The sequence below is a fragment of the Melanerpes formicivorus genome, unplaced genomic scaffold (assembly GCF_026170545.1).
Source record: "Melanerpes formicivorus ecotype bairdi unplaced genomic scaffold, bMelFor1.0.p_v2 SCAF_46, whole genome shotgun sequence".
Lineage (NCBI taxonomy): Eukaryota > Metazoa > Chordata > Aves > Piciformes > Picidae > Melanerpes > Melanerpes formicivorus.
The window spans coordinates 4812012-4822566 of NW_027142398.1; positions in this window are offsets into that span (position 1 = coordinate 4812012).

Genomic DNA, 10555 nt, shown 5'->3' on the forward strand with positions numbered 1-10555 from the left:
GCTGCAGCTTGCCCCCAGTGCCCCTGGTGCTGTCCTTGGCCAGCCCTGAGCAGAGCCTGGCTCCAGCCCTGCACAGCTTTATCCCCAGCCACGAGGGCAGCCCTCAGGCTGCTCTGCTCCCAGCTCCCAGCCCCAGCTCCCTCAGCCTGGCCTCGCAGGGAGATGTTCCACTGCCTGCAGCAGCTCTGTGGCTGTGAGCTGAGCTCTTTCAAGCAGTTCCCTGAGATCCTTCTTGAACTAAGATCTTCTTGAGAAGGTTAAGGGAATGTGCACTGAGCTGTGGCCTCTCTTGCCTGCCTGTGGAGCTCAGGCAGTGCACAGCCAGCAGAAGGCACAGGTGCTGCAGGCAGCCTGCCCTGGAGCCCCTTCCTGAGGCTGTGCAGCAGACACCTAGCAGAGTGTGCTGCTGGCAACCCCCCCAGGAGCAGCTTCACTCGTGGCAGCAGATGGCATCGTTTTAAACCACTCACCCTGGTGAAGGGACTGAGAGCAGAGCAGGATCAGGCCCCCTGCACTCTGCAGAGCATCTCAAGCATTTCACTGTGTCTAATCCCTTCCAAAAAATGTAAACCAGTTGTGACCTCCTGGCACCCTGCAGCTCCAGCGGGGAGTGGTGTCTGCCAGGGGGGAGATGCCTCTGTGGGATGGGAACGTGCTGAATTTAATCTCAGAGTGGATTTTTATGGCCAAGACATAACCCAGCCCTGGAAAGACAGAGGAGAGAGAGTTCCTGATGGCAGGGCTGCCACGGGGTGAGTTATAGAGCTGCAAGTGACAGCACTTTGCTCATCTGAGGAGAGTGACCAACCCCTCCCGGCAGAGGGGAGCTGGAGCCAGGGCTCTGGCAGCAGGTGGAAACATCCTCCAGCGACTCCAGAGGCCTTGGGATCAGGCCCAGGTTGTTCCTGGACTGCCACTATTTTTCTCTCCATTCAGCCCTTATTCAGCTGAAGATTCAAACCCAGGCCAAGCATTCATTGTGTCAGCTGGAGCTCAGCTCCCAGAGCAGGGCTGGGTGGAACTGCTTTGCCAACTCTCCTCGAGAGGCTCCTTCTGGACTCTGAGCTCAGACTCTCCTCAGCTTGGTGGTGTTCCCCTCCTTGCTCTGCTGCCTTTGCTAAGGGCACACATTGGCACTGCCCTGCAGGCACTTCCCGTGGCTTTGGGGGGGCTAAAAGCTAACAGGAAAAGAAAAGAAAGAACCCAAACCTCTGTGGCTGTTTGGGGCTGCATGAAGTCGTTAATGAATTTGGGGTTTTGCCTTTTCACCTTTGGTGAAGAGGAAAAAAAAACCCAAACAGAATAGGGAAAAGAAACCCAACAGGAAAAAAAATGGAAGGATGAATAAAAGGATGAAAAAATGGAAGGATGGGAAAATGGAAAGATAAAAAAAGGAAGGATGAATAAAAGGAAGGATGGAAAAAGGAAGGATAAAAAAAGGAAGGATAAATAAAAGGAAGGATGGAAAAAGGAAGGATGGAAAAAGGAAGGATAAAAAATGGAAGGATGAAAAAGAAGCAAGGATGAAGAATGAAAAAATGGAAGGATAAAAAATGGATGAAAAGAAGGAAGGATGGAAAAAGGAAGGATGAAAAAGGAAGGATAAAAGAATGGAAGGATGAAAAAAGGAAGGATGAAAAAGGGAGGATAAAAAAAGGAAGGATAACAGAATGGAAGGATGAAAAGAAGGAAGGATAAAAAAGGAAGGATAAAAAAAGGAAGGATAAAAAAGGAAGGATTAAAAAAAGGAAGGATAAAAAAGGAAGGATAAAAGAATGGAAGGATGAAAAGAAGGAAGGATAAAAAGAATGGATGAAAAGAAGGAAGGATGAAAAAGGAAGGATAAATAAAGGAAGGATAAAAGAATGGAAGGATGAAAAAGGAAGGATAAAAGAATGGAAGGATGAAAAAGAAGGAAGGATGAAAAAAGGAAGGATGATGAAAAAGGGAGGATGAAAGAATGGAAGGATGAAAAAGAAGGAAGGATGAAGAAGGAAAAAATGGAAGGATAAAAGGATGGAAGGATGAAAAAAGGAAGGATGAAAATGATTGGGGAGGGGAAATTGTGGCAGTGAGATCAGGCAGAGCAGCAGGGATGTGAACACTGAAGCTCACCAAGCAAACCAGGGGGGAAAGGGGAAACAGCAAGGAACTGAGCTCTGGAACTTTACCTTCCTTTAATTATCCAGGTGACATTTCAGACATTGAGTCTGATCCCCCCCTCCATCCCCATCCCCATCCCCAATCTGCATATTGAAAACAGCCTTTGAAAAACACTCAACAAAACAAAGCAGCTGCTCTGGAAGAGTTCTTGGGTGCAAAGCAAACCTTACCCAAATGCAATTGCAAAGTGGTTAAAGGTATTTGAATTTCTCTTTCTTTCTTTCTTTTATTCCTTTCCCCTCCCCTCCCTTTCCCCTGTTCAAGAAGAAGAATCCCCAGAAAGAAAGTATTTGATGGCTAATAATCTCATTTCAATATAATAGGACCTTTCTTTTGCAAAGAGCAAGACAGGTTAAAAGATATAATTATGACTTTGCAAACTCTCCCAAGTGCTAGGAGATCATCTGACAGTTCTGATCCCGGGCTCAGCTCTCAAAGGGGAAAAGTCTTTGTCTAGTTAGAGAGTTAAAGAGACAGGATCCCTGTTCCACCCTCTGCCTACATTGCAATTTAACTGTCAGGAAAAATCCAAGCTGCGAAATTGTCTTATTCCAACACAGCAGAGGAAGAGAGAGAGAGGTTTGGAAGTGACCTGTCAGGAGCACCCTCTTTAAAAATGGATAATATACTTTAAATATAGCTCTATTTCCACCCCCCCCACTCCCCTTCCCCTTTCCTGCAGCTACTTAAAGGTTAAAGATGTGCCAAAGGAGTAGGATGGGGCTGGGCTGGGCCGGGCCGGGCCGGGCCGGGCCGGGCCGGGCTGGGCTGGGCTGGGCTGGGCTGGCTTTTGGAGTTGGTTATTTTGTTAATCCCTCTCAAAGCTTTTTTTTTAAGGGAAAAAAAAAACTAAAACCCAACAATTAAACAAAAATTTCCTCTCCAAAGGAAGGAGCAGCAGTGAGAAAAACAACAACAAAAACACACCACAAAAAATCCCCCAAACACCAAAGCCAACTCCTCTGAAGATCAAAAGGAGCACATCAGAATCACAGGGGTTGTGATTGAACAAAAAGTAGAGGGGGGGGGAGGGGGGGGAAGAGAGGGGAAAAAAGAGGGGAAATAAAGAGGGGGAAAAAGGGGAAATAAAGAGGGGGAAAGAGGGGGAAAAAAGGGGGGAAGAGGGGGAAAAGAGGGGGAAAAAGAGGGGAAAATGGGGAAAAAGAGGAGGAAAAGAGGGGAATAAAGAGGGGGGAAGAGGGGAAAAAGAGGGGGAAAAAAGAGGGGAAATAAGGGGAATAAAGAGGGGGGAAAAGAGGGGAAATAAAGAGGGGGGAAAGAGGGGAAAAAAGGGGGAAAAAAGAGGGGAAATAAAGAGGGGAAATAAAGAGGGGAAATAAAGAGGGGGAAGAGGAGAAAAAAGGGGGAAAAAGAGGGGGAAAAGAGGAGGAAAAAGAGGGGGGAAAGAGGGGAAATAAATAGGGGGGAAAGAGGGGAAAAAAGGGGGGAAAAAGAGGGGAAATAAAGAGGGGAAATAAAGAGGGGAAATAAAGAGGGGAAATAAAGAGGGGAATAAAGAGGGGGAAAGGGGAGAAAAAGGGGGAAAGAGGGGGAAAAGATGGGGGAAAGAGTGGGGAAAAAAGAGGGAAGGAAAAAAGGGGGGAAAGAGGGGGGGGAAAGAGGAGGAAAAAAAAGAGGGACGAAAAAGAGGGGGGAAAAAAAGAAGAGAGCATAAATCCCCTCCCTCCTCCCCCTGTTTTTGTCAGAGGGAGAGCAGCCCGGAGGACATTTCGGCGGTGTTTGCATTGTCAGAATTCACAGGAAGGTGGAGCAGAGTCTGGGAGAGCTGAAGCCCAGGGCAAGCACTGAGCCATGAGGGCAGATGCAGAGGCTGCTGCTGCCAGCCCATGCTGCCTGCTCTGGGGCTCCTGAAAGCTTTTGCTTCTTTCAGTGTTTCCAAACAGTCAAAGAAGGAGGGGAAAATATTTTCTTTCCCCCAAGTAACCAAACAAAAGAAGCTGTTTCTTGAAGGGGGTTTCCAAGGAGGCACAAACAAACAGCTCCAGATCGTTTCTTTACCAAATATAGAAGGGCAGGCAGGCAGCTGGGCACCAGCAGAGGGGCATCCTGCAGCACCCTGGGCATGTGGCATGGCAGCAGAGCAGCACCTCCCTCCCCCAACGCTGCCTCAGCAGGATCAGGGCCCCAGAGCATTGCTGGCAAAGCCTGGGGGCTGCAGCAAGCCCAGGGCTGGGAGCTGTAAGCCTGGGGGCTGAGTGTTCATCCCTCAGAGCAGCTAATGCTGTGCCCTAAGCAGCGAGCTGGGGCCAGATTTGCCTCTTCTTCATCTTGCTGCAGGTCAGGAGTGAGCTCCCCATAAATCTGGAGCCCATTCCTGTGTAACAGCATCTCCCCCCTGCCCCCAAAGGAAGCAGAGCAGAGTGGTCAGGTCCATAGATACCCCTCCAGGAAGACTCAACCCCCTCACACTGCAGCAGCAGCCTCTTTATTGCCTTTATTTGCTGCAGGGGGCTGGGGGTACAAGGAGCTTGCTGGCTTTCCCTCCCTCCTAATCAGCAAATTGTGCCTTGCTCCTTCCCATCTGTGGCTTGACTAAAGGTCCTGCCAAAGGTCTGTGGGGCAGAGGCTGTGTCACACAGAGCTGCACACAGCCAGCACCAAGGGACAGCCAAGGGCCACACAGAGCCATGGCTGAGAGATTTGTAGCTCTGGGACAAAAGGGCTGCAAAATAATGTCCCTCCCCAGCCCTCTCTGGCCTTTCAGAGCTCTCTCATAAATGAGTCCTCCTGGCCTCCTTGACTCACCAGGTTCCTGCTCTCAAGCCTCTGGGATGCTGCTTCTCTGACTGGCCTGGAGCAGGGCAAGGCTGGGCTGGGAGCTCCTCATTCAGTGGCTCCAGTCCTGCTTCCCTCAAACCTGGAGGGAAGTTTTCTTCTCAGAGCAGGGCCAGAACCCAGCAGCAAGACAAAGGCATCCTCCTGGCAGCCCAAACGCAAGAGCAAAGAGCTTTGCTCCTCAAGAGGCAGCAAGAAAGCCTTCCCCACCCTTTCCACCGAGCTCCTTGGTCTCCAGTCCTCACCAGTTTGCCTTTCAAGGGACCAGATGCTGATGAGGTTCCCTGGAGCAACCCAAAGCAGGTTCTGGATCTCCCTGGTAGGCAGCAAGTGCTGGAGCTGCCTTCCTCAGCTGCCCACAGAAGAGGCCAAACTCAGCTGCTTTGCACATCCCCTCTGCATTCAGCCTGCCCTGCAGCTCTGCTGCTCTCCTTTGGCACTGCCTCAGAAGGGTTCCTGCCCTGGCGTCAGGCACAGGCTGGCTCCTTGCTTGTGACTGCAGCAGGAGGGCTGCAGGTGTCAGAAGGGAATTCCTGCAGTGGGAACCATGGGTGCAGCTCTGGGGAGCCAGGGGCAGTGAGCAGGCAGCCTGAGGGTCGCCTGGTGAGGAAGGAGCAGCGTGGCACAGAGCCCTGGCACTGCCTGGATGTGTTAAGTGCCAGAGGAGCAGAAACAAAAGGGGAGAGAAGGTCAGCAGCTGGAACCCCCTGGAAGTGGCTGCACCATTTTCACCTCATCCCTTCCCTTCCTTCCTAGGGCTGCAGAAACCTCTCTCACCTGAGCCTCCCCCGTGCCCTGCTCTGCCTGGCAGACTCCTGGGGCCAGCTCAGCCCAGGGGCCGTGGGTAGTGCCCACAGCTCTGCCGGGGTTTGCTCAGAGGGGGCAGTTCTCAGGCGGTGTGAAGCTGCCGCTGCTGCCCTTCCGCAGCAGAGCGACCCCCGAGGAGCTGTCCTCAGAGCAAGCATCTCACCATCAACCCACAGCCAATGTGAGCTGAGCTGTGAGCTGAGCTGTGAGCAGAGCTGCCCCCGGGCTGGGACGGGCTCAGGCAGTGTCCCTGCTCGGCTGGGGGTCCCCCCCCGGTGCACAGCACACGTTTGGCTTTGATTGATTTTGTAATTGCTGCTTTAATTGAACAGCTACAGCAACACCAGCAGGAGAAGGTTTCGGGGCTGGGGAAGGGGGAGGTGGGAGGCTGTGGAGGTGGAAGGGGAATTGGAGCTGGGGAAAGAGCAAAATGGGTTTTTCCCTCTTCCTTTGGATGAAAACAGAGAGGAGAGGGCAAGGAGATGAGTTCCCTTCTGCAGGCACCGAGGAGGAGGAGGAGGAGGAGGGCTGAAAACAATGGGTTACAAAAAAGAGAAGAAAAATGAGAAGTGGGCTGAAAAGTGTGGCAGGGCCAGGGGGTCCTGGGGACTGCTTAGCCTCTCACTGACAGCCTCTCGCTGCTGGCATGAGGAAAATAGGCCACAGAGAAGGAAAAGTGGGAAGCTGAGTGAGCTGGGAGGGGAGGAACAAGCAGGACAAGGTGGGAGAAGATGCCTCTGTGCCTAAAGGAAAGGTGTTTGAGCAGCATGGAGAGGTAGGGAAGGACACAGAGGAGTCAGAGAAGCTGCAGAGGGTGTCTAAGAGCAAACCTGATGTGTGCAGGAGGGGCTGAGCTGCAGCACAAGTGAATGCCTCAGGAAAGGGGAGGGTGGACCAGCAGGGAAGAGGGGAAAGGTGGGATGGGGGGGGGTGAAGGGAGAGGACAGAGCTGGGGTGAGGGGGGGGTGAAGGGAGAGGACCACATGTGTGAGTGGGAAAGCAGTGAGAGATGGAGGGAGGGAGGGAGGGAGGGAGGGAGGGATGGACAGAGACCTCTGCAAGAGCTGAGTGAGAGGTCAGGCCATGGTGGCTGGGGTGGCACTGTGGGGCTTGCTCTGCTGCCATGCTGTGATGTGAGGCTGCCCCTCAGGGCAGAGCTGGTGCCCCTCTGCTGTGCATGCCTGGGGCTGTGTCTGTGAACCTTCTGGACCACTCCTGCCCCTGCTCTGTGCCCAGCTCTGCCTCCAGGTGTTGGGAATTTGCATCACTTCCCAGCCTTGTGTGCAGCCCCAGGAGGGGGTGGGCATGGGGATGCCTGCATCTCCCCTGTGCCCATCTGTGCAGTGGGCACAAGCAGCTCTGCCCCCGGGAGCGCAGATGTGTGCCCCTGGGGGGGGTGGTGTCTGAGCAGGGAGCCTGTGCTTGGGGGGGGGGGTGTCAGGAAAAGGACAGGAGAATCCAGACAGGGTCAGGGGGGAAGGTGCACAGAGAGGCCATGGAGCAGCTCCACAGCCAAGCAGATCAGGTTTCAGGAGAGCCTGGAGCTGGGGCTGGAGGGGGACAGGAGGTAGGCTCCAGGGCCTGCATTCCCTGGCAGGCAGCACAAGGCAGGTTTAAAGATCTCCTTCCACTGAGGAGTTTGTTTATTATTCTTAACTAAGCAGCTCAGACAGGCAAGCAGGCAGCACCACATCCACGCTGGCTTCCCAGGAAGGCAGGGAAGGGAGGGACAGGAAGGCAGATTTCCAGACTAGGGGACAAAGGGATTTATGTCCAGCTGAGCTAGGAGAAGGGGCAAAGCAGCTTTGCCAGCTCCTTAAGCTGAGTGTCTTCCACACTCTCCAGGCTGTCAGAGTGGAGTCTGGCCGGGAGGAGGCTGCAGGGTGGCAAACAGGATCACAGCCAACTGCCTGCTCCCAAACCCAGCAGCGCCTTGGGGCTGGCTGCTCCTCTCACACCGAAGGGTTTCACACTCCCCTCAGAAGCAGAGACTCAGCTCTGTGTTTCCTGGGGAGGAGGGGAAGCAGATCTCATCCCATCAGGAGTCTCAGGGCACCTGGCTATTGGTGGCAATAGAAATCCCCCCCTGCCCCCCTGCTGTGGGCACCCTGGCAGTGCACAGCTCCCAGCTCTGCCTCTTGCTTGGCTCACCGAGCAGATTTGCAGCTGCCTCAGCGACCAGGACTCTGGCAGCCTGGCTAGGAAGGAGGGGAAGCATGGGTATGCATCCCCCCCAGGGCCAGAGCAGATGCATCTGGGGGCTGCCTCACACCACATCTGTCCTTGGGCCCTCCTGGAGCACAGCTGATGGAGCAGGGGAAGGTTCTGCACAGGTACACAGAGTGCAACCCCAGAGGAGCATTTTGCTGCACACTGCTTGTGTGCTGCACACCAGGGGAGCGCTGCCCAGGCCTGCAAAGACAGAGCAGCACTTTCCCACCGGCAGCCTTCCACACCTCTGGGCTCCGGTGTGCAGAGAGAGTGCCAGGGGCTGGCAGCTCGGGGGGCAGCGCTGCAGGGGAGGGACTGCCTCGGCCATTAGCAGAGCGCTGATGGCTGTGCTCACACCGTCGTGAAGAGGAGGTCAGGGAAGGTCACTCGGTTCAAGAGCATAAATCAAGCAGAGTGGAAGGCTGGGAAGGCTCAGGAGCTCTCAGCCCTGGGGGGGCGGCTGGGGGGGAGCAGAGGAAGGGCTGAGGAGGCCGAGAATGCCACCCGTGGGCGAAGCAGAACATACCAGGGAGGGAAGGCAGCCAAGCAGTGGCAGCCAGAAGAGGAGGCAGGAAAGCCCAGGCTGGGGTCCTTGCTCCTGTGCTGTGTGCTCAGGGGCAGGACTCCCCTGCTGGGGCAGGCAGGAGGCTGCGCAGCCTCCGCTCCCGGCCGCTGACAGGAAGCCTGCGCTGGAAACCTGCTGGAGCTGGCTGCAAAACCTCTCACTGCTGGTAGCAATTTGTTCCCCCTCACAAACATTCCTGGCAGAAGGCTGAGGGGGTAGGAAGCAGGGCTGGGGGGGAGGGGGTGTCCCACCTGGCGACCTGGCTAATAACACAATGGAGCAGACAGGAGGCCTTTCACCACCTCTCCCCCTCCTCTGTGTCCCTCATTCCACCTTTCACCACCTCTCCCTCCATTGCTCTCCTTCCCCCTGCCTTTTGCCAGCCTCCTCACTCCCCTCTCCCCTTCCCCTCTTCTTCTATCCCTTTAGTGCTCTCTCAGCACACCTGGGCCTCCCAAACTCATCACACCTGTGCCCCTCCTCGCTCTGGCTACGGCAGAGCTCAGCTCGCTCCGAGCCTCCAGAAGGCTTTTTGTGATCAGCCTCCCCCCCCCCAGCGCTCTCTGGGCAGCAGCCTCCCTCCTCCCTCCTCCCTTCCCCCTTCTCTCTCCCCCCCACATAATATTTTCCATATGAAGAAGCCTTCCTGCAGCCCTGCTGCCCTCTCGGCGAGGCTGGGGCGGCTGAGAGGAGACCCTGGGAGCCTTTAATCCTCTCTCTCTCTCTTGCTTTCATCCCCAGCCACAGCTGGACGCCCCATTGATGTGGAACAGACCAAACACCAGGCCCCTCGCTAAGCTGCTGCTCTGGGGCCTCTCCTGCTTTAGAGCTGAGCCCAGCCCATGGCCCCTGTCCTGCGTGGCCAGCAGCCCCTGCGCCGCACAGCCAGAGCCCCCCAGCCAGGCTGGCTGCTGGCTGGAGCTGCTGGCTGGAGCTGCTGCCTCCCTCTGCCAGCTGCTGCCACTTCACTCTGCCCCCACCTCTGCCCTGCACCAGCACCTCCCTCTCTCAGCCCTGAGCAGCAGTTCCTCACCCCTGCAGAGCCCCAGGCCTGGGGAGGGTGAGGGACAGGTTTGTGCTGCTCTGCTGAGGAAGCAGCTGGTGGTGGTGCCTGCAGGAAGGGCCTGGAAGGCTCCATCAGCTGGTGGCTAAGGTCTGATCAGTGCAGGCTGCTCGGGGGGGAAGAGCCTCTGGCTGAGCTCTCTCTCAGTCACAGAATCATGAAGGCTGGGGCTGGACTCTAGGATCTCCAGAGGTCCCTTTCAGCCCCCGGCAGCCTGTGACCATCAAGCCCAACCTTCTCGAGGCACCCTGCAGGCTGAAGCAAGGGTCTGCAGCTCCTCAGACTCCTTTGCAGCATGCACAGGAGGGGCTCGGGGGGCACCTGCCTCCCAGAGCCAGGGGACACACAAGTGCCTCTCCTGGGCAGCCAGCAGCTGGCACCCTGGCTTTGCTGCCAGCTGAGCAGTGTTTCACTTCCATGCCAAACACAGGGAGTGAGCCACAGAACTGCTTGGGTTGGGAAAGGCCTCTAAGGTCACCCAGTCCAGCACCAGCCCAACCCCACCATGGCCCCAGCTGCCATGGCCACAGGTTCTTGACCCCCTCCAGGCATGGGGACTCCCTGGGCAGCCTCTGCCAGTCCCTGACTGCTCCTGCAGCAAAGAAGTTTTTCCTCCTCCCCTGGCACACTCCAGGCCATTTCCTCTATCACCTGAGACTGGGGAGAAGAGACCAACCCCCACCGGGCTCCAGCCTCCAGCTGCAGAGAGCAAGGAGGTCTCCCTCGGCCTCCTCTCCTCCGGAAGGGGAAGGCAAAGCCCAGCGCAGAGCAGCACCGCCCCTGGGGGTCCCAGGCTGCTTCTGAGCTCAGCCGGGACCCCGCTGCCTGCCGCGTCCCCCGCGGAGCCTGCCCGCAGCCCTGCGCCCCCATTCCTGATCTTCCTCTGCCCTCTAGCGGCCTCGCACCCCGGGACCGGCGCCGGCTGCGCGCAGCCTGCAGCCCCTGCGGTG